The sequence below is a fragment of the Ahaetulla prasina genome, chromosome 6 (genome assembly GCF_028640845.1).
Source record: "Ahaetulla prasina isolate Xishuangbanna chromosome 6, ASM2864084v1, whole genome shotgun sequence".
NCBI lineage: Eukaryota > Metazoa > Chordata > Lepidosauria > Squamata > Colubridae > Ahaetulla > Ahaetulla prasina.
In genome coordinates this window covers 21,881,317-21,905,300 of record NC_080544.1, presented here as the reverse complement: position 1 = coordinate 21,905,300, position 23,984 = coordinate 21,881,317, and the positions used below count along the sequence as shown (strand labels likewise).

At 45.6% G+C, this 23,984-nt stretch overlaps 1 protein-coding gene across 1 annotated transcript in view; it reads left to right on the top strand.

Annotated features, from left to right (window-relative positions):
* Positions 1-380: 380 nt before the first annotated feature.
* Positions 381-23,984, top strand: part of CHST3 (carbohydrate sulfotransferase 3) — a 78,965-nt gene continuing 55,361 nt past the window's right edge. The window contains exon 1 of the mRNA XM_058188501.1: positions 381-845. The gene's annotated coding sequence lies outside the window, so the exon portion shown is untranslated. The remainder of the gene's footprint in view (positions 846-23,984) is intronic.

Genomic DNA, 23,984 nt, shown 5'->3' with positions numbered 1-23,984 from the left:
GGCGGCGTCAAAGGGGCGCTTTTGCTCCCTCAGAAAGAAGCCCTCCAGGCAGCCCCCCCCCCATCCTTGCGCAGCGCCGGCGCGCAAGCGCTGGGAAGGCGAGGGCGCGTTTGGGCCCGCGAGCGCCTCGGACAAAGGCAACAGAAGGGCCCTTGTTAGCTGCTCCCTGGAGATGGAGGAGGAGGAGGAGGAGGAGGAGGAGAAGGAGCGGGGTGGGGTGGGGGAAGCGAGAGCGACCGAAGTGGCGGGGTGGGGCTCGCCTCCCCCCCCCCTCTCTCTCTTCCCCCGCCTCTCCCCCTCCTTCGTTTACATCAGCAAGGGAGAGAGAGAGAAAGGGAAAGGAGGAGGAGGAGGCGGCAACTCACTTTTGCCAGCACTTTGCAACTCTCTCAGCCCGAGGCAGCCCCTTTTTTTTTTTTTCTCCCCCGCGCGCCAAGCCGGCCTGAGCAGCGCTTTGCCCCGCTCCTGGAGCTCCGTCGAGGCGCGCGCCGCGGGAAAGGCTGCGGGGATCCGGCGAGGGAGAACCGCGGGGGCGTCTTTGTAGGGGCAGCCAAGGGAGGAGGACGACGAGGAGGAGGAGGGGCTCGGCGCTTTCTCTCGCTCTCCATCTCCCCTCACGCCTGACCTCCGCTACCCCGGCCGACTTGGGGCAGACTTGCCCGCAGATTTGCCGGCAGGGCGAGGAGGGAACCCGCCCGTCGGAGGAGGAAGGCGAGCGGATAGCAAGCGCCCCGACTGAGCGGAGGGTCCCGGCTCGTCACCGTTGTGGGGAGGAAAGGCATCCGGGGAGCCGACGCGGGACCTTCCCTGGGAAAGAGGCGGCGCGGACTCCGTGGCAAGCCGGGGTAAGGCTTGGAGGAGAAGCGCCTCGCTTGGCGCGCGCCGCGCGGGTTTTGCAGCCGGCTGTGCGCCCTCGCCTTCCGCCCCTTTCACGCTCTTTTGTTTCTTGGTTAGCGAGGCGGGTGTGAGGGGGGAGGAAGAGTCCCTTTGTTGCTTCGGGGGTGAGTTTCTAGCTGCTTTCTCGCGTCGGGAAGAAGGAAGGGAAGAAAAGGTGGGGGGGAGGTTTTGCACCGGTGCATCCTGCCATTGATAAAGCGCCCGGCTTCTCTTCCTTGGAAAGGGGGAAAAAGAACGGGAGAAGCAGCCTTCACCAAGTTTTGCAGGAAGGTTAAACGCCCCAGAGGTCGAAATCTTTCTCTTTTCTTTTTTTAAAGCAGATGCGTTATAATAATCCTGGATAAGGTCCAACATCATCGTGGACAGCCGATTTCCGTTCTGGTTTGCTTGGCTTAACGAGAGAAATAAACCAGGGTTGTGATTTTGACCCAGCTCTTCATCTGGGAATAGAATAGAGGCTGGGAGGGACCTTGGAGGTCTTCTAGTCCAGCCCCCTGCTCAAGCGGGAGAACCTGTACCATTTCAGACAAGTGACTGTCCAGTCTCTTCTTTAAAACCTTCAGTGATGGAGTGCCCATGATTTCTGGAGGCAAGCTGTTCCACTGGTTAATTGTTCTCACTGTTAGGAAGTTTCTCCTTAATTCCAGGTTGCTTCTCTCTTTCTCTCAAAAAGAGGGCTGTGAAAATATTTACAGACCCCTCACATCCTGGACATAAACTATTTCAACTCCTACCCTCAAAACAACGCTATAGAGCACTGCATACCAGAACAACTAGACACAAGAACTGTTTTTTCCCAAACACCATCACTCTGCTAAACAAATAATTCCCTCAACACTGTCAAACTGTTTTTGACAGTGTCAATCTGCACTACTGTTAATCTTATCGTTCCCGTCACCCATCTCCTTCCACTTATGACTGTAACTTGGTTGCTTGTATCCTTACAATACTGATATTGTTTCCTGATTGCTTATTTGTAGCCTATGACTATCATTAAGTGTTAAATTTGTACCCTATGACTATCATTAAGTGTTGTAAGTGTTGTACATTGATGAACGTATCTTTTCTTTTATGTACACTGAGAGCATATGCACCAAGACAACTTCCTTGTGTGTCCAATCACACTTGGCCAATAAAACAAAAAATTATATATTCTGTTCTTTGATCAGTTTCCAACCATTGTTTCTTGTCCTGCCCTCTGGTGCTTTGGAGAATAATTTGACCCCCCCCTCTTCTTTGTGGCAGCCCCTTAAATACTGGAATACTGCTATCATGTCACCCCAATTCTTCTTTTCTTTAGACTAGCCAGACCCAAAACCTGCAGCTGTTCTTAGTCTCCAGGCCTTCGATCATCTTAGTTGCTCTTCTCTGAACTTTCTCCAAAGTCTCAACATCTTTTTTGTAGTATGGTGACCAAAATTGGGTGCAGTATTCCAGCTGTGGTCTTACTAGGGTTTTGTAAAGCAGCACGAATACTTCACGTGATCTTGATTCTATGACTCTGTTTATACAGCCCAGGATTGTATTAGGTTTTTTTGGCTGCTGTTGCACATAGCTGGCTCATACTCAAATGATCACCCAGTAGGACTCCAAGGTCCCTTTCACAGTTTCTGTTTTTGAGCCTGGTCTCATCTAATTTGTACTTATACCTTTGATCTTTCCTGCTTAAATGTAAAGCTTTGCTTTTCTCCACACTGAAATTCATTTTATTGGATAGGGCCCATTGTTCAAATCTTGAAAGATGATGTGAGTGATGGGCACTTAAGTTGGTTTGTTTGGGGAAGGGGGTGAGGCTGTGGGCTATGCAAAGTAATCCCAATCAAGGATGCTCTGAAGTTAGATGACATCTTTTAAATTAGAAAGCTTCTGGGAAATTGGGGTGACTATTGTGAAATAACTGGTTGAGTGAAGCAGAAATATGTTTCTCAAGACTACACAGTGCAAGGTGACAAGGAGAAAACCTCTGAGCCAATTATTTTTCTTTGCCTTTAACACAATGGATATATAAACTCCCAAAGCTGCTCGTTTGTAATCTTCGTTGAATTTAATGGGTTTGTATATGTGGAAGGCCTTTCCATCGGATGACCTCATTTTTTTCCTAAACAATACACATTTCCACCTAGGAATGGAATGAATCTATATGGAGCTTATCAGAACAGAATAACAGTATTGGATGGGACCTTGGAGACAGTCTAGCAGCCCAACTGTCTGCTCAAACAGAAGTCCCTATACTATTTCAGACAAATGTTTCAGACAAATGGCTGTCCAGTCTCTTTTTTAAAGCTTCAAGTAATGGAGCACCCATAACTTCTGAAGGCAAGCCATTCTATTGGTTAATTGTTCTCACTGTCAGGAAATTTCTTAGTTCTAGGTTGCTTCTCTCCTTGATTAACTTCCATCCACTCACAAATGCATTCGTTAGTTCCCAACCATATCACAAATGCTTATCCTTGTACATCATCAGTTGTAAACTTAGCTACTCAAAGTTTATCCAACTGCTTCATGGAAATAACTATAGTCAACGTACAATTATATATGATCTTGTATATACAATACAATATACAAGATCACATATAATTGTGAAATGGAATTGTTGTGAAATGGAATGGTCATGAAATAGCATGGCTTTTTAAATTTTTTTCAGTTTTGTCAGCAAGCTTGGTACAAAAACCATGTGATTCTTGTTTTATGTATGGAGAATTAGCATTATTGAGAAACCCTCCCAGGATTATGTATGTCCCATACCTGTAATCAAAATATATTGAACATTAAAAATTAATCAGGTGGTCTTAATATTATTCTACCTGATGTGCTAGCTTTTGGTATGCAGAAAACTGTACATGCAAAGGACAATTAAAAGAAGAATGTATAGTAAGATTTTGTCTGGCGTTAAAAAGTCTCATTTAATTTGCATATCAAGTTAGTGAATTAGGGCATCACTTTTCCAAGCTCCTGATGCATAATTTTGTGAAAATCTTTTGCTGATTTCTCTGAACTATGTGTCTCCAGAGTCTGTTCCTTATCCTGAACTTGGCTGGTCCGCTGTGTGGATTCAGTGATGAATAGCTCAGCTCTTAGGTGATTTGAGATCTCGTGTGCTCATTTCAAGTTTCAGTAGGATCATATGTAAGCACAATGAAAAGAAAATGGATATCATAGAAGATAGCATCAATCTTATGGCACAATTCTTTACCAGAAATGAAGATTACAATACACTTACAATATGCATGTGTATTAAAAAAGGTGTGTTCTGTTCTGTTTTATATGATTTTGCTACTTTTCCTAAGTGCATAGCTCCTGGTTTTGCTAATAGTAGGCAACTGTAACAGTTATAAGACAGTAAGCTCTGTACTGAAATCTGTAAATGTTCGTTTTGTTCTACAGCCATTTATTTATTTATTATTTCAATTTCTATACCGCCCTTCTCCCGAAGGATTCAGGGCGGTTTACAGCCAACTAAGAACGACAAATATAAAAATTAAAAACAAATTTAAAAGATCAATTTAAATAGGCTGAAAATTCTAAAAACTATTTAAAAAACCCCATTAAAAAACTATTAGGCCAGTCCTGCACGATGAAATAAAAGAGTCTTCAACTCACGCCGGAAGGCCCGGAGGTCAGGGAGTTGGCGTATCCCTGGGGGTAGCTCGTTCCAGAGGGCTGGAGCCCCCGCAGAGAAGGCCCTCCCCCTGGGGGTCGCTAGTCGACATTGTCTGGCCGACGGCACCCTGAGGAGACCCTCTCTGTGGGAGCACACTGGTCGATGGGAGGCCACCGGTAGCAGCAGACGGTCCCGTAAGTAACCCGGTCCTAAGCCATGGAGCGCTTTAAAGGTGAGAACCAACACCTTGAATTGCACCCGGAAGGCAACCAAAACCAGTGCAGCCTGCGCAGGATAGGTGTTATATGGGAGCTTCGAGCCACTCCCTCAATTATCCGCGCGGCTGCATTTTGGACTAGTTGAAGCCTCCGGGTACTCTTCAAGGGGAGCCCCATGTAAACAGCGTTGCAGTAATCTAGGCGGGAAGTGACGAGGGCGTGAGTGACTGTGCATAGGGAATCCCAGTCCAAGAAGGGACGTAACTGGCGTATCAGGCGAACCTGATAAAAAGCTCCTCTGGCGACGGCTGTCATATGTTCTTCTAACGACAGCTGTGCATCCAGAAGGATGCCTAGATTACGAACCTTCTCCGTGGGGGCCAAAGACTCGCCCCCCAACAGTCAGCGATGGCTTCAGCTGATTGTACTGGGATGCCGGCATCCACAGCCACTCGGTCTTGGCTGGGTTGAGCTGGAGCCTGTTTTTCCCCATCCAGACCTGTACGGCCTCCAGGCACCGGGACATCACTTCAACGGCTTCGCTGGGGTGGTTTGGGGTGGAAATGTACAGCTGCCTGTCGTCAGCGTACAGATGACACCTTACCCCAAAACCACGGATGATCTCACCCCGCGGCTTTATATAGATGTTGAACAAGAGGGGCGAGAGAACCGACCCCTGTGGCACCCCACATAAGAGGCGCCTCGCGGTCGATTTCCCCCCCCCCGCCAACACCGTCTGCGATCGGTCAGAGAGGAAGGAAGAGAACCACCGAAAAACGGTGCCCCCCACTCCTAACCCCTCCAGCCGTCGCAGCAAGAGACCATGGTCAATTCATTCAAAAGTTTCCAATTCTTATCTACATTCATTCAGACAAAGCTTTGTAAAAATGGTCATTGCTTTTTAGTGAAATTTTTTAAAAATATGCAAAAACAACAAAGTATAGATTGGTCTTTTGCAGATGAATGTAGAAATGATACACAAAAAAGAGTTTCATTAAATTATTACCTTCACTATTAATTTTGGATAGAAATGACTGTTGTGCAGTTGTCTATAAATAAATAACACTCAAATTCCAGAGAGAAGTGGGAGACAACTAGTGAGACATAAACAAAATAAAAATAAATGCCATAATGGAACTTGATGAGAGCCAAACATTTGACGGAAAGATTGGAAATCGCCAAGGATCTGGAGGCCTAAAAATTAAGAGACAAAAAATTTCCTTATTTTTCAACTTTGGACTACAGCATGTGGAATTCCATTTCTACAACATGCTTTTCTGAAAAAGAAATGCTTCATTAAAGCTAAAACCGCATACTAATTCAAATTACTAGCAGATTTCATTTAAAGCAGCTCTAATGTGTGTGTATGTATATCCTGAAATTGTGATAAAATTAGTGTTTATTGGACTGAAAGACAACAGCTTATGGTTACCTTTGGCCTTACGAAGCGTTTTCCTTTAACAGTGTTTTTTAATTGAAGCGAATTGACTAGCATGAAAAGTAAGCCCATAATTTGGTGACTGGTGGAAACAAAGGATGTTGAGAATGTGCCTCTGATAGTAGTATCTCTTGCATTATTTCCTTTCAGATTACCCCTAATAGTTTTGGAGTGCTTTATATGCTTGTTTGTCTTCCTGTAAACCCCAAAATTGAGTTCTCCACAATATACACATTGATGTGCAAAAGAAAGAGAAAGAGGGAGAGTCTTAAATTGTTTATGTGGGAATTGTTTCATGACCATAAAAAAAACCCCTAGGTTTTCTCCAAAATTTGCATAATGCAATAACATCTCTTTAAAGATGGGGAAGAAATGATTGGGGTGACAGAACGGTGAAAACATTTGTGCCCGGTGGTTATGCCAACTTTGAAACAGTCATGTTTCCCTAAACATGGATGTAGCCAGCAATAACACCAGTGAGAGCTGGTTCTGACAAAGTCACTTGCTTGAAACTCAGCTAATCTGATAACGTAAAAAGAGACATGTAGAAACTTTCCACCCCAAAAGTGGGAAATCTCAAAGCCTGTTGCAAAGGTGTAAGAATCTTATCCCTGATTTCCTTAAGTATATCGCTAGCATGTGATATATGGACATATATCTGGAATTTTTCCTAATACTTTCACTAGTCAATTCAGGAAAATTACTTATTAAATGACATGGTCGTTTAATAAGTAACTGGAGATGAGTTAGAATGCACAATGATTGTGGTCTCATTTGCATTCATGGTACGTCCTCAGAATGAATAACTGTAGACCCAGACTGCTAAAGTAGTTATGAATTCCTTGTAGCATGTATCTAGCAAAATTCTTCTGGGAATAGAGAACAAGAATTCTGCTGCACAAATTTGTTTGAATGTGCAATTGTAATACTGATATATTTTTTAATATGTTCCTATGTCTCTAGAATTCTTACATTATTTTAGAATTTAGAGCAAAAAAAATAAAAATCCAACCTGGGATTTCAATTCAACAACATAATACCGTTACCTTTAATTTTTGCATGAGGTATTATCGATACTACAAAACTTTATTTGGAGTAGGATTTTTGTGTAAAAACTAACAAAAACTAATAACATTTTTTTTGGTAAACTTTATTTTGCAGAAGTAATGTATTAAGAACAGCAAAGTTTGCATGAGAGAAATCATACATACTGTGTTTCCCCCCCAAATAAGACCGGTTCTTATATTAATTTTTGCTCCAAAAGACACACTATGGCTTATTTTCCGGTTAGGTCTTATTTGGGGGGAAAAATATAGTACTAAATGCCTCCGTCTGCTGATGATCTTAACTGGGGCTTATTTTTGGGGTTGGGCTTATATTATGAGCATCCTGAAAAATCATGCTAGGGCTTATTTTCCGGTTGGGTCTTATTTTCAGGGAAACAGGGTATATGAGGTATAATCTCCCTACTTTTGGGAGAAGGAGGAGTTGATCCTACCAGAAAAGGTTAGTATGTACTGATTATTTATGACCAATTTATTGAGGCAGGATGGCTATAGTATTTATTACTGTATTCTTCAGGTTCTTAACAAATAACTCTCTAATTTCAGTCTTTTCTATCTTTTCTAATAGATCATTTCTATTTTTCTTTTTAAAACTGTTCCTGTCTATTCAACTGCAGATCTGTCTATCTATTCTATAACATATTCATTCAAACTTGATAGGCTGGGTTTCAGGGTTCTTTTGAACATGTCAATGAGTTTAAACTCATAAGACTTTTTATAATGGTCTGTGTCACCCCATGCAGAAATTAAGGAGAGTCGCGATGCAATATGTGGTAAACAGCCTGACTTGGTCTTTAGAATTGCAGATGACAACTAGATGAGAGCATTAAATGTTTCTGGGTTAGAGTTCTCTGCATCTGTGGTCCTGTGGAATTTTGCAGCCCAGATCTGGCAGATATTGAGGAAAGTTGAGGAAAGCTGTGGAAATATACCTTCCCATCTCATTGAATGAGTGGAAGTGTAGGTCAAAAAGGAGGAAGGAGTATTAGGGATGTCCATCACCTTGAATTATATATAAAAGTGGCATAAATATATATCTGTTTATATATATATAAATAGCTGTATGTGTGTGTGTGTGTGTGTCTGTGTCTGTGTCTGTGTGTGTGTATGTTCCAGCATAACTCTGGAACACCTCGAGCAGTTTCAACCAAACTTGGTACACAGTTGACTTACTCTCTGGAAAAAATGCTGTGGGGTAAGACACCCTTAACACCCCTTGGTGTGTATGTGTGTGTGTGTGTCCCAGCATAACTCTGGAACGCCTGGGCTGCTGAAATGAAAAGGAATAAATTATAACTATACTGTCAAATCACAGTACTTTTGACAGTGAGTGTGTGCATTTTGGATTCAAGTTCTGTAAAGATACAGCCTGTTGTGCCTTAAAATGGCTTCTACTGTACAGCACAGTGGCATTGCCATGGTAACAGCTTCACAGTTCTCCACAAGGGGGCTCCCCCTGATAAAAGAGATTGGGATTAATAAATACCCAGGCAATGCCAGGTTATCAGCTAGTAAATACTAAAATAGAGCAGTAACCTGGACCTGCCTGTTATTTTTTTTTTTAAATGTTTGGTTAGGAAGTAAAACCCATTGGCAACTTGGAACTTTGTTTTCGAATAGGAGACTAAATGTTATTGTCCAGACTGTGGGCTGGCCACGGAACAGAGGACACACTGAAAATCATCCACTGGATTGCATCATTCTTCATTCCAACTTTTCCCCAATAATGAGAGTTGTGAAATTCTGTCTTCATTGGAATCCCGCAATGGGCGACAAAGGATGAATGTTCCAGCTAAGCTTCTTGACAGGCTTCCTCTTCAGGTCTGACCGAAGTTTGAACAAGTTTCATCCCTAGCTTTGCAGCCTGGGCTTTTGCCACTGTGATTAGAAGCTTTGACTTCTGTTGACATTGCTGATTGCTGCAGCCCAAGATTGGAGAAAAAAGACATTCTTCTGTTAAGAGCTTGTGAGGACTTCTGCGAATATTCCTGTTAGTATTCCAGAAGCATTACCCAACATAAATCCCTAATTCATCCCTAGCAGAATGGGGTGTTGTACATGTCTAAATTGGGGTATTTTATCCTACTTTTGAACGTCAAGGGGAAAAACCGTGTAAGCCATTGCTCCGATGCAGTATTAAGACTAGTTGCCCCTGCCAATTACAAATTAGGAAGATTTATTTTGGATGTTGAAAAACAGGATTATTTCGCCTGGAATGATTTACAGACCTGAGTAGATACTTAGATTGCAAACGGACAAGGGCCTCCTGGAAATGGCTATTCAGCCAGATGCTTTCTGGGGTATTCATCATGACAAAGGATTGATTTACATGAGTTTTTCTTAATTCTGATCTTTGCCTCTGAAGAACTGGTGGTGGAACGGGGTGTGGGGGGAGGGGAATGAGCACATGAAAAGTTAAAAGAATTTGCAAATGCAGTTTGCAAATAGTTTGAATGAACAGGCACCCCATTCAGCAATTTCTCTGGGCTTTTAGCAGACGGGTGGGAAAAGACTGGCACCCTCCCTCCCTCCCTCCCTCTCTCTGCTTCAACCAATCTGCAAATAAAGGTGTTTTTTTTACTTTTCAGAAGAGAAGAAATATGTTTTATTAATTATTTTTTTTAAAATTCAGTATTTGAAACCAGAATATCCTGGGAACGCTGTATTGTCAATGCACAAGAAGAAGGCGTAGCGGGGGGAAGATATTTTAAAAGTTTATTTTATGTAAGGGAAAAGAAAGCAAAGGAACAAAAGTCAGGTGTAGCTATGGAGTCCTTTGATTATAAAAGTCTGTGATCAGGCTTATTCACAGCTGAGCAATATATTCCCCAATCATTTATCATCATCAGAAAGAAAGCAGAGAGAAATCATGTTTCTCATTGATATCCCCGGCTCTGGGACTGACCCTAACCCAATCTATAAAGGTGATTTTAAATATATATTGTCTGAGTTGATGGGTCCCCTGGGAATTTATATCTACCTATCTTTTTTATGTTAAAAAGAGAGTGGTGGCTCAGTGGCTAAGATGCTGAGATTGTCAGTCGAAAGGTCGGCAGTTCAGCAGTTCGAATTCCTAGTGCCGCGTAACAGAGTGAGCTCCTGTTACTTGTCCCAGCTTCTGCCAACCTAGCAGTTCGAAAGCACGTAAAAAATGCAAGTAGAAAAATAGGGACCACTTTTGGTGGAAAGGTAACAGCGTTCCGTGCGCCTTTGGCGTTGAGTCATGCTGGCCACATGACCACGGAGATGTCTTCGGACAGTACTGGCTCTTCGGCTTTGAAACGGAGATGAACACCTCCCCCTAGAGTCGGGAACGACTAGCACATATGTATGAGGGGAACCTTTACCTTTACCTATCTTTTTTTGTTAACCCAGGAATTCTTTCAAATTTGTTTTTATTCTATTTTATTTTATTATTTTATTGTGTTGAATGCTGCTTGGCTAGCATGAGGCAAATGGCACAGTGATGTTTAGAAATGCTAATGAATCATGGGCAAAAAAAATAACAATCAAAACCCTGCCTTTTTAATCAGAGGGTTCGCTCAATTCTCTCATTGCATTTATAATTTGATTGGTTGGGTTCCATAGGGAGATGAAAATCAAAATATAGGCCTAGTGATGAAACTGAAAGTCGAGAAAGATCTGATCTCATCATAGGACAACCAGAATAACAGAGTTGGAAGGGACCTTGGAGATCATGTAGTCCAACCCCTTGCTCAAGCAGGAGAGTCTATACCAGAGGTGGCAAGCTCAAGGCCCAGGGCCTGCAGGGTGCTTAGATCTGGCCTGCGGGGCTGCCCTAGAAACAAACTATCAAAGAGGGCATAAGGTGAAATAAGGAAAAAGAGCAAACTGAATATTATTTGACATTGGACTTATTTTATCAAAGGTTAGATAACAAAAACGGAGGTTAGAAACAGGGAAACGAAAGAAAAAGATTAGTGAAATAAAGGAGATACATTAAGAAAGAGAAGCAAATACTGTGATTCTTGTTTAATATTATCATTTTAATATTATAGAATCAATATGTAGGTAATGAATATTGTAAATTTTGATTATTATTTTATAAAGATATCTATACCTGGACAACGCACTGTTTAATTGAAGATGGAATTATTATATTAAAAAAATTTAATAAAAACAAAAACAAAAGAGGGCATAAGGGTTTAGGAGAACTTGAACTGGGTTTGCACACCACGCTAAATTTTATTATCGAAGTAGCATGTCTTTCTAATTTCACCCTAGAATAAATCAAACTAACCAAATCTGCTAGTTTGCCCAGCATGCCAAACTTCAGGTAACCTCACCAAGGTTAACAGTAACCAGGCTTACCACATTAAACAGCTGAGGTGTTCAGCTGAGCTGAATAAACACATAGTATGAATGTGCAACCCAGCTGGTAGACAGTAAACAAACATGACCCAGAGTTTGACTTCCTGTGATCCAAATAAAAAGAAAATATCAAGAGTTTACCCACAGTTTTCACTATGGCATAATATTTATAATATTTTTAATATTTTAAAATTTTAACTGGGGTTTTATTATTATATGGTTTATAATTTTAAATTTTAAACTTTTAAATGTGGCCATTTTTTTCCCCTAAATATGCTCGGTTTTAAATTGTCGTTTTAATTGTACATTTCTGTGTTTTTTTATCTTTTGGCTGTACACCGCCCTGAGTCCTTCGGGAGAAGGGCGGTATAAAAATTTAATAAATAATAAATAAATAAATAATAAATGATTATAGACGACATCTGCTGATCTTAGAACATCGAACAGAATTGTAGGGCTGGAAGAGACCTTGAAGGTCTTGTACTCCAACTTCCTGCTCAAGGTAGGAGCCTTATACCATCCCAGTCAAATGGTTGTCCAGTCTATTTTTGAAAACCCAGCAATGGAGCACCACAACCAGGGTGGGCTGCTGGGGGTTCGCAGGGGTTCGGGAGAACCTCTAGGTAAGATTCTGTGCAGTTCAGAGAACCCCCCAAATCTTATTCCTGGCTGACTCCGCCCACCCCACTCCTCCCCTCTCAGAGGGGAGTCTCCACATAACCTGTTTTGGATGCAAGTAAGTGCAGGGTAAAATGCAAGTAGAAAAAATAGGGACCACCTTTGGTGGGAAGGTAACAGCGTTCCGTGCGCCTTTGGCGTTGAGTCATGCCGGCCACATGACCACGGAGACGTCTTCGGACAGCGCTGGCTCTTCGGCTTTGAAACGGAGATGAGCACCGCCCCCTAGAGTCAGGAACGACTAGCACGTATGTGCGAGGGGAACCTTTACCTTTACCTTTAAGTGTAGGGTGCACACGGAGGCTCGGGGAGGATGAAAAACGGGCCTACTGGAAGTTCGGGAAGGCCAGAAATGGGCCTGTTTCTGCCCTCCAGAGGGCCTCTGAAGCCTCGGGAGGCTGTTTTTGCTTTCTCAGAGGCTCGAGGAAAGCCTTTGTAGCCCGGGGAGGACAAAAATCCTCCCCACTCCCGTGGTGCAGGAGGTCAACTAGGCTACATCCACCATGGTCATGCCCATCCAGCAACTGAGCAGAGAACCCTTTGCTAAAATTTTTGAAGCCCACCCCTGACCACAACACAAGAAGGCAAACTATTTCATTGATTATTCTTACTGCCAGAAAATTTATCCTTAATTCTAAGTTGGATCTCTCTTTAACAACCTTCCACCCATTACTTTTTGTCCTGCCCTCTGGTGCTTTGGAGAGTAAGTCAAATCACTTCTTCTCTGTAACAGAGAATGTAACCTTAATTAATTCAGATTCCGAAAGTATATAATTCCTTTACTGCTATCGCTTTTTAAAACCTCGCTTTTCCTATTGCTTAACCATCTATTCAGGGTGTTACTTCTGAGGAGAATAACCAACCCAGCTTTCTCCAGAGGAAAAAATTGATAGTACAGATATCCACAAGTCAATTGCTCTTCTACTGAGACAAAGGAGGAATGAATATTTGATCCTGAAAATCTGTGCTCCCGTTTACCAAGCACTGGAATGCTTTCCTCAGTTTAAGACTGATAAGACAGATATATCCAATTCTTCACAAGCATCCCCAGGAGTTTTCATGTCACGCTTGAATTTTCATGGTCCCATTTGGTTTCAGTAAGAACAAATAAAATCCCCTCTTTTCTCTTTGCAGAACAGTGGCAGTTGTAAAAATGACTCTATATTTGTGCGCATCATTTAGGGCAGGGGTGTCAAACTCAAGGCCTGGGGCCCAGATTCGGCCCACGGGGTGCTTAGATCTGGCCCGCGGGGCTGTCGTGGAAACAGTGAAGGACCGGCCGCATGCGTGGCCCTCCCGAGCTCTGTTTTTACTGGCAGAGGGTTGCAGGAAAACAGCTTGGGAGCCCGTTTTCACTGGCAGAGCGCTTGGGCCACAACAGGGGCCGACATGAGTGATGTTCAGCTGGCCACGTCCCCTGGCCACGCCGAGGCCAAACACAACCCTGATGTGGGCCTCAATGAAATTGAGTTTGACACCCTTGGTTTAGGGCAGTGGTAGTCAACCTAGTCCCTACTACCCACTAGTGGGCGTTCCAGCTTTCATGGTGGGCAGTAGGGGTTTTGTCCAATACTGAAGCACTTTCCTTTTTTAAAATTTAATTGACTTTTTAAAAAAAATTCATAGCATTATTTAAAAAAAATTTCATTAGGTTTTCATAAAATTCCCTGTGATCATTTAAATGTTTGAAAATATACTATTTGTATCGCCCGTGCATAAATTTAGTTCACGTTACGTAAGTGAAACTAAATGGCTCTATAGTGCGACCTCAAACAAAAGAGCCTCGTCCCAGAATAGCTCGCACATCTCCCCCCACAACACCCAGCTGTAACAGACAAGCAGAGCTGGTAGCCAGCACCCCCCCCAAACCCAATCCACGATGCGCGAGAGGCATGCGCAGATGACAATACACGGCACATTACTGTGGAACCGGTGGGCGGTTAGAAAATTTTACTACTAACAGAGATACAAAAGTGGGCAGTAGGTATAAAAAGGTTGATTACCCCTGGTTTAGGGGTAAGCAGTAATTTTAATTTTAGAAACTTTGACATTAAGGGTCTTGTATGTAACTCTTTGGAGCAGGGGTGTCAAACTCAGGGCCCCGTGGCTGGATTTGGCCCGCGGGGTGCTTAGACCTGCCCCGCAGGGTTGCTCTGGAAATAGTGAAGGACCAGCCCTCCCTAGCTCCATTTTTGCTGGCAGAGGGTTGCAGGAGGCCATTGCAAACCAAAACGGAACTCGGGAGCCCGTTCGCTATTTCCAGGGTGGCCCTGCGGGCCGGATTTAAGCACCAAGTTGTAAATCAAGGACTATCTGTAATATGAAGCATATAAAGCTCTATAGAAGATCAGACCATTAGAGACCACATTTGAATGAGGACTCACAGAGCATAAAGTAGATCAAATCAGATTATTGGTTCATTCTAATTCAGTCATTGCCTCAGGGTTTTTTTGCTTTGATTTTAAAAAACCCAGATGTTATTTTATTTATTTAACAAGGACAGCACTGAACCCTATTCCTCTCAGGTCATGTAATGACATATTTTTCAGAACAAGATATGTGGCTTTTTGTGAAGCTTTTAGGTCTTATGTGCACACATCAGTGGTGAAATCCAGCAGGTTCTGACAGGTTCTGGAGAACTGGTAGCGGAAATTTTGAGTGGTTCAAAGAACCGGCAAATGCCACCTCTGGCTGGCCCCAGAGTGGGGTGGGAATGGAGATTTTGCAATATCTTTCCCCTTGAGTGGGGGGGGGGAATGGAGATTTTGCAGTATCCTTCCCCTGCCATCCCCACCAAGCCACAGCACCCCCACCAAGCCTTGCCCACAGAACCAGTAGTAAAAAAATTTGGATTTCACCACTGACACACATGTATCATTCAAGTAGCCAAAAAATGAAATAAATCATCCCCTTCTAAGCCAAATGCTGCATCTGCTCTGTAATTTTACTAGCTTCTTAGGTGATTTCAAGTTTGAACGACTATTTTCTAACAGTATTACAAAAAGGCATTATTGCGGGGGGGGGGATGAATGAATAAGTTTTTTGAAAATTTGTGAACTTTCTAGGCGACTCATGCTCACAATGGCCTGGAGCCATTCATCTGAAAGTTGGCAGGCTTGATCTACTCAGACAGACAAGTATGTCTGCAGATTTCACCTCGTCCAGCCAAGAAATATAAAAAGTACCAGTCATCTTTCTGAAGAATTCATCATCCGTTCATCTTGGAATGGGTAACTTTGCCAGAGAGGAAGAGTGGGGGAGGGCAGGCAGGGCAAAAATAGAATATTTTGGAAGGGAGGCAGGAAGTAGGCAGGACAAATGTGGTGCGTGGTTGAGATTATATCTTTTTTTTTCTTATGAATTTGGGGATGGATAATTCTTAATCTTGGGAGTATTCTACGTGAATGGCTTTTTTATCTCAAACCTGTTAGCACAATCAAAAGAGACTGTTTTGGGAAGCATAAAAGATGGGAACTGTAACTGTAACTTGTCCTCCCCAGATATAAAAACATGAAAAGTAAAACTGCCCAGCAGTCTTTGTCACCTGCATGTTTGAAAACGGGCCAAATTACTACAAAGGATTTATATTTAATTCAAATTCTGTCAAGCATGAAGAAGATTTCTTGATACTCTATGACAGTGTTGATGAATCTTTTCGGCACTGAGTGCTGAAATGGAGGCGCGTGCCATAAACTGCAAGAGTAGCCATCCGCTGTGCATGTCCATGCTGGGAAGATCTTCCGGTTTCCAGTGTACGCATGCACCCCGGCTACCTGGTCTTCTGGTTTCTGGCGTGCATGCGTGCACGAAGACTAGCTGGCCAGTGCGCATGTGCACACCGTAAACTGGAAGATCATCTTCCCAGCATGCGCATGCGCACCGGGCGGCTGCTCTTCCGGTTTCCGGTGCTCCCACGTGCGTGAAGATCAGCTGGCTGGCGCGCCGGAACCTGGAAGAGCAACGGGTGACGGCTCATGTACCCGGAGAGATGGCTCTGCATGCCACTTCCTGCACGCATGCCATAGGTTCACCATCACAACTCTATGATAATGGGAAGCAAAATCCCATTTGGATTTTCACATTATCTGCTTGTGTCTATAGCTACAAAATTCAGAAATGTGGAGGCAATTCTTTCCCTTATGATATTCTGCGGAAGAGAAAGTTGGACTTTGAAGAAGCAGAACATCAGTGCTTTTGAATGTTGGCATTGAAGAAGATCTGAGAAGACCACGAGTGGCCAAGAAAACAAACAAATGGACCATCAATCAAACCACTCCATAGTTCTCATTCAAACCACAAATAACCAGGCTCCAATTGTCAAATCTTTTTTTTTATTTACATTTATATCCCGCCCTTCTCCGAAGACTCAGGGCAGCTTACACTATATTAGCAATAGTCTTCATTCTATTTGTATATTTATATACAAAGTCAACTTATTGCCCCCAACAATCTGGGTCCTCATTTTATCTACCTTATAAAGGATGGAAGGCTGCGTCAACCTTGGGCCTGGTGGGACTAGAACCTGCAGTAATTGCAGGCTGCTGCTGTTAATAACAGACTGCATTAGCAGCCTGAGCCACAGAGGCCCGTGGACAGATTACGTGAAGTCTGTCAGCTCTCTTGAGAATTCTGGGAAAGGTGGAAGGAAAAAGGAGAACTAGTAAGGTAGATGAACTAAGTTACAGTACCATTTGAAGATTTGGCAAAAATAATACAAAGCCAGTAAACATAATTAAAGAAGTGTCAATATTGTTGGAGAGAAGAAACAAACATATGTAGATATGAAATATTTTGAGAAAAGCAGCAGTTTTCACTGCATCCAAAAAAATTTGAATTCGCAAACTTCTCATAAATGTTTTCTTGCCTTCCAAGAAATCACAAGTCTGTATTCAAAGGCTAAATCAATTCCCAACTTTTTAAACACCTGTCGGTTTCAGCAGGGAATTCTCCCTCCTTGCTAAGATACCAGATCAGAATTTGTTCACAGCTTATCAGCAGCAGCAGCAGGTTCAGGCAAGAAGAATGCAACAGATTAGACAAGCAGTGTTTCTCAATCTCCAACTCAAAGAGATGTGGACTTCAATTCCCAGAATTCCCCAGCCAGCTGAGGAATGCTGGTTAGGGAATCCTGGGAAAGGAAGTCAGAGGTGGGCAACACATAAGGTAACAACCGGTTCGCCCAGATGTGAGCGCACATGCATGTGCGTGACTTCCAAAATACAGCATTTATATAGGACGTCATACCGCCGGGGCGGGAGGGCGGGTCCAGCCGCTGCTCAGAACTACCAGTTCGCCTGAACCGGTCCGAACCGGCAGCATCCCACCTCTGTATGAAGTGCACATTTCTTCAAGTTGTCCAGGTTGAGAAATATCAGACTAGGGAGGAATCATAGCTAAAGATTTATTTATTTATTTATTTATTTATTTATTTATTTATTTATTTATTGTTTGAATTTATATACCGCCCTATCTCCCAAAGGACTCAGGGCGGTTCACAGGCATATAAAACATCAATATACAAATTAAAATAATCATTAAAAAACTTATTCTACTGCCCAATTAATTAAAAATAAAAATATAAATATTAAAATCAATTTAAAAACCCCTCTAAATTTAAAATCTAAAAAACTAAGCCAGTCCTGCACAGATGAATAAATGTGTCTTGAGCTCGCGACGGAAGGTTCGAAGGTCCGGAAGTTGACGGAGTCCTGGGGGGAGTTCGTTCCAGAGGGCGGGAGCCCCCACAGAGAAGGCCCTTCCCCTGGGTGTCGCCAGACGACACTGCCTAGCTGACGGCACCCTGAGGAGTCCCTCTCTGTGAGAGCGCACGGGTCGGTGAGAGGTATCTGGTCGCAGTAGGCGGTCCCGTAGATAACCCGGCCCTATGCCATGGAGCGCTTTAAAGGTGGTCACCAAAACCTTGAAGCGCACCCGGAAAGCCACAGGTAGCCAGTGCAGACTGCGCAGGATAGGTGTTATACGGGAGCCACGAGGGGCTCCATCTATCACCCGCGCAGCCGCGTTCTGGACTAACTGTAGCCTCCGGATGCCCTTCAAGGGAAGCCCCATGTAGAGAGCGTTGCAGTAATCCAGGCGAGACGTCACGAGGGCGTGAGTGACCGTGCATAGGGCCTCCCGGTCCAGAAAGGGGCGCAACTGGCGTACCAGGCGAACCTGGTAGAACGCTCTCCTGGAGACGGCTGTCAAATGATCTTCTAGAGACAGCCGTTCATCCAGGAGGACGCCTAAGTTGCGCACCCTCTCCATCGGGGCCAATGACTCGCCACCGATGGTCAGCCGCGGATTTAGCTGACTGTACCGGGACGCCGGCATTGGAGGGATTGAGTTTGAGCCTGTTTCTCCCCATCCAGACCCGTACGGCCTCCAGACACCGGGACAGCACTTCGATGGCTTCGTTGGGGTGGTCCGGTGTGGAAAAGTACAGCTGGGTGTCATCCGCGTACAGCTGGTACCTCACACCGAACCCACTGATGATCTCACCCAGCGGCTTCATATAGATGTTGAACAGAAGGGGCGAGAGGATCGATCCCTGCGGCACCCCACAAGTGAGGCGCCTCGGGGCCGACCTCTGCCCCCCTGTCAACACCGACTGCGACCGGTCGGAGAGATAGGAGGAGAACCACCGATAAACGGTGCCTCCCACTCCCCATCCTCCAACCGCGCAGCAGGATACCATGGTCGATGGTATCGAAAGCCGCTGAGAGGTCTAATAGGACCAGGGCAGAGGAACAACCCCTATCCCTGGCCCTCCAGAGATCATCCACCAACGCGACCAAAGCCGTCTCCGTGCTGTAACCGGGTCGGAAACCGGACTGGAACGGGTCTAGATAGACAGTTTCATCCAGGTGCAAGGAAACTGATATGCCACCATACTCTCTACAACCTTCGCCGTGAAGCGAAGGTTGGAGACCGACGATAATTACCTAAAACAGCGGGTCAGGAGGGCCTCTTGAGGAGGGGCCTCCCCACCGCCTCTTTCAAGGCGGCCGGAAAGACACCCTCCACCAAAGAGGCGCTCGTAATCGCCTGGAGCCAGCCTCGTGTCACCTCCTGCGTGGCCAGCACCAACCAGGAGGGGCACGGGTCCAGTAAACACGTGGTGGCATTCAGCCTCCCAACAACCTGTCCATGTCCTCGGGGCGACAGGGTCAAACTCATCCCATAAAATGTCACCAAGACCACCCTCAGCCGTCACATCCGTATCACCAATCTTGGTCCAAACCATCCCGAAGCTGAGCGATTTTATCGTATAGTTACCCGTTAACCTCCCCACCCCGCCCCTGTAACGGGTCATCCCGCACCCTCTGGTGTAGGGGGGAGCGGGTCACCCGAAACAGGGCGGCTGGGCGGTTATCTGCCGATGCAATGAGGGAGGAGGCGTAGCTACGCCTCGCCTCCCTCATTGCCACTAGGTAAGCCCTAGTATAGGACTTCACTAGTGTCCGATCAGCTTCTGAACGGCTAGACCTCCAGGAACTCTAGGCGTCTTCTCCGGCGCTTCATCCCTCTCAGCTCCTCAGAGAACCAAGGAGCCGGTTGGGACCTGCGCCGGGTCAGAGGCCGCAAAGGCACGACCCGGTCTAAGGCCCCCGCCGCGGCCCGTTCCCAGGCCGCAACAAGTTCCTCAGCTGAGCCGTGAGCCAGACCCTCAGGAAATGGCCCAAGCTCCGTCCGGAACCCCTCCGGGTCCATCAGGCGCCTGGGACGGAACCAACGTGTCGGCTCCGTCTCCCTGCGGCGGTGAATGGCGGTCAGAAAGTCCAGACGAAGAAGAGAGTGATCTGACCATGACAAAGGTTCAATGACTATTTCCTTTAAGTCCAGATCTCTCAACCACTGACCAGAGACAAAAATCAGGTCCAGGGTGCCACCCCCAATGTGAGTAGGGCCATCAATTACTTGGGTCAGGTCCAAGGCCGTCATGGAAGCCTTGAACTCCCGAGCTACCGTCGATGACGAGCCGGACGATGGCAAGTTAAAGTCCCCCATGACTAAAAGTCTGGGGGTCTCAACTGCCACCCCGGCCAGCACCTCCAGGAGCTCGGGCAGGGCAGCTGTCACGCAGCAAGGAGCCAGGTACGTGATCAGCAAACCCATCTGGCACCTATGGCCCCATCTCACAAAGAGGGATTCGCACCCGGCAATCTGAGGTACAGTGGTCTCCCTCGGCTCTAGACTTTCTCTAATCACAACCGCCACCCCCCCACCCCTACCCTGGGCCCTCGGCTGATGGAATGCACGGAAACCCGGCGGGCACATCTCAACAAGGGGCACACCCCCTTGAACTTGATGAACTTGAACTTGCTTTTTAGCATGTTGCAGTTCTCGATCATTTAAAAAATAGATGGTGGCAAAAGTGTGTGAATAAATAGTCTAAAACTCTGATCTTTTTTTAGTTCAAGAATTCTTCTACGGAACACTGAATTGTCTTGGGAAAGGGGAGCTTCGAACACTGAATGTTTCCCCCCTCCCCCCCAGTTTTCTTACTCATCCTGTCATTGAAAGACACTTCCTGTCTTGTAGCATGACCCTCTCTCTATATATACACACACAAGGCTATAGACAGCCTCTCTTTTTCCTCACTTGATTATTTTTTGAACTGACTTGGTCCTTTCCGTTTTCCCAGGTCTGGCAAAAGACAAGCCTTCTCACTAGCCCACACTTTAATTCCCCGGGAAGACAAATAATGCTAATTTATAATTACCCTTATTAGGCAAGATAGTGGGAGCACCCAGCTGCAAGAGAGAAGAACTCAGTTGTTGGGGCCTGTAATTGCCTTGCCAGAGAAACTATTTTGAGCATTAGAAGGAGGGTCTTATTACCAACAAGAATCAATGTACAGGTAGCCCTAGACTTACGAACACAACTGAGCCCAAAATGTCTGTTGCTAAGTGAGACACTCGTTGAATGAGTTTTGCCCCATTTTACAAACTTCCTTGCTACAGATGTTAAGTAAATCACTGCAGTTGTTAAATTAGTAACATGGTTGTTAAGTGAATCTGGATTCTCCATTGGCTTTGCTTGTCAGAAGGTTGTGAAATGTGATCACCTGACCCCGGGACATGGCAACCGTCATAATTATGAGTCAGTTGCCATTTTGACTGAATTTTGACTACCTGATCATGAGGGCTGCTGCCTTGGCCGTAAGTGTGAAAAATGCTCGTTAAGTCCCTTTTTTCAATGCTGTTGTAACTTCGAATGGTCACTAAATGAACGGTTATATGTCAAGACATTACCTATACCCGTGATGGTGAACCTATGGCACATGTGCCACAAGTGGCATGCGGAGCTGTATTGATGGGCACGTGAGCTCAGCTCTGGTGCACATGTGTGCGCTGGCCAGCTGATTTTCGGGCCTTCTGGGCTCACCAGAAGTAGGGAAACAGGCTGTTTCTGGTCTCCGAAGGGCCTGGGTGGGTGAGGAAGGCCCATTTTTCACTCTCCCCAGGGCTCCTAGAAAGGCTCTGGAGCATGGAGAGGGTGAAAAAATGGGCCCATTGTGCCATCGTGTGCCAAAAGTGGGAGTCACGGGGGGGGGGGTCACACGTACATGTGGGGGGGGGGTTGCAGAGAATTATGGGTGTGGGCATGCATGCGCACAACCCCCCGCAGTCTCCCCGCTTTTGGCACGCAACGGCAAAAAGATTAGCCATCACTGACCTATACTTTGTATTCACTATCCATATTGCAGGTAGCTTTCGACTTACGACTTACAGTTGGGACCAGAATTTCCATTGCTAAGCAAGATGGTTGTTAAGTGAGTTGCTCCCAATTTTATGACCTTTGTTTTGTGATGGTCATGCGATCATTAAGTGAATCGGGCTTCCTCCGTTAATTTTGGTCTTTGGAAGCTAGCTGTTGTGTCTTGCCCGCTCTCACCGCAGCCGGGGCCTCCTTATCTGCTTCCGAACGCTGAGGAATGTCCTAGTATGCCTCCCGGCCCCAACCCTGGCTCCATGCCCAGACAGGCTGAGGAGGAGGAAGCACCTCCCGGCCCCAGCCCTGGCTCCATGCCCAGGCAAACTGAGCAACTAGACCCCTCCCCCTCCTCCACAGCATGTGAGCCTGAGGGAGGTCAATTGCCAACAGCTGCCGACTGGAGTGACCCTCGCTTCAGAAGAATTGATAGGCGTCGTCGTCAGAAGGAAGGGAGGGGCAGGCCTGGATAAGTGCTGAGTCATGGAGCCACACCCCATGGCCTATATAAAGGATCTGCTTTCTGGCATTCTCTGAGTCAGGCAAAGTCGAACATATCTTGCTGAAGTCACTTTCTGGTCTCCTGCCTACCTTGAGGACTTTGCTAGGACTTTGGCAGAGCTGCAGAGGCACGCCTGATTCGGATTTCCCTGACCCGGCCGTCAGCAGAGGAGTGGGACACGACACTAGCTGGGACTGGGGCAAAGGGCAATCAGGTGACCCTGCAACCATTGTAGATACATGCCAGTTGCCAAGCTCCCGAATCTTGATCGTGTGGCTGCGTGGGATGCAGCAACAGTCGTAAATAACTCATTTCAGTGCCGTTATAAGCCCGATTGGTTGTAAGTGGAGGACTGCATGTTCTTGGTCCTCGTCCTCTATTATAGGGTCAAAACTTGGTATGGTAAGAATTAATATACAGTTCTTACTTGATTCTCTGTGATGTGTAGAAAATTATAGTCCGAAAAAAATTATCAGATTGTAATTTAAGACTGTTGCAGGATGCCTTACTTTTAATGAATGAGAGCTGAATGCAATGAAATTTCATTTTAATGTATGCTGATTAGTGTACATTTAAAGCAGGGGTGACAAACTCAAGGCCCTGGGAGCCAGATCCAGCCCATGAGGCTCTTAGATCTGGCCTGCGGGGCTGCCCTGGAAACAGCAAAGGACCGGCCCACAGTGCCTCTGCCAGTGAAAATGGAGCTTGGGTGGGCCGTTGGTGGCCCTCCCGAGTACAGTTTTCACTGGCAGAGGTTGCAGGAGGCCATCGCAGCCGAAAATGGAGCTTGGGAGCCCGTTTTCACTGGCAGAGTGCTTGGGCCACCACAGGCATTGACGTTGAGCTGGCCACACACACCCTGCTCCCCCTCGAGGTCAAACATAACCAGGGGTGGGTTTCAGCAGGTTCTGACCAGTTCTGAAGAACCGGTAGCGGAAATTTTAAGTAGTTCGGAGAACCAGTAGTAAAAATGCTGACTGGCCCTGCCCCCATCTATTCTCTGCCTCCCAAGTCCCAGCTGGGAGGAAAAGGGGCTTTTGCAGTAACCTTCCCCTGCCACGCCCACCAAGCCACGCCCACCAAGTCATGCAGAGGTGGGTTTCAACAGGTTCTGACCAGTTCTGGAGAACCGTTAGCAGAAATTTTGAGTAGTTCGGAGAACCGGTAGTAAAAAGTCAGACTGGCCCCGCCCCCATCTATTCTCTGCCTCCCAAGTCCCAGCTGGGAGGAAAAGGGGCTTTTGCAGTAACCTTCCCCTGCCACGCCCACCAAGCCACGCCCACCAAGTCATGCAGAGGTGGGTTTCAACAGGTTCTGACCAGTTCTGGAGAACCGTTAGCAGAAATTTTGAGTAGTTCGGAGAACCGGTAGTAAAAAGTCAGACTGGCCCCGCCCCCATCTATTCTATGCCTCCCAAGTCCCAGCTGATCGGGAGGAAATGGGGATTTTGCAGTAACCTTCCCCTGGATTGGGGAGGGAATGGAGATTTTGCAGTATCCTTCCCTTGCCACGCCCACCAAGCCACGCCTACCAAGCC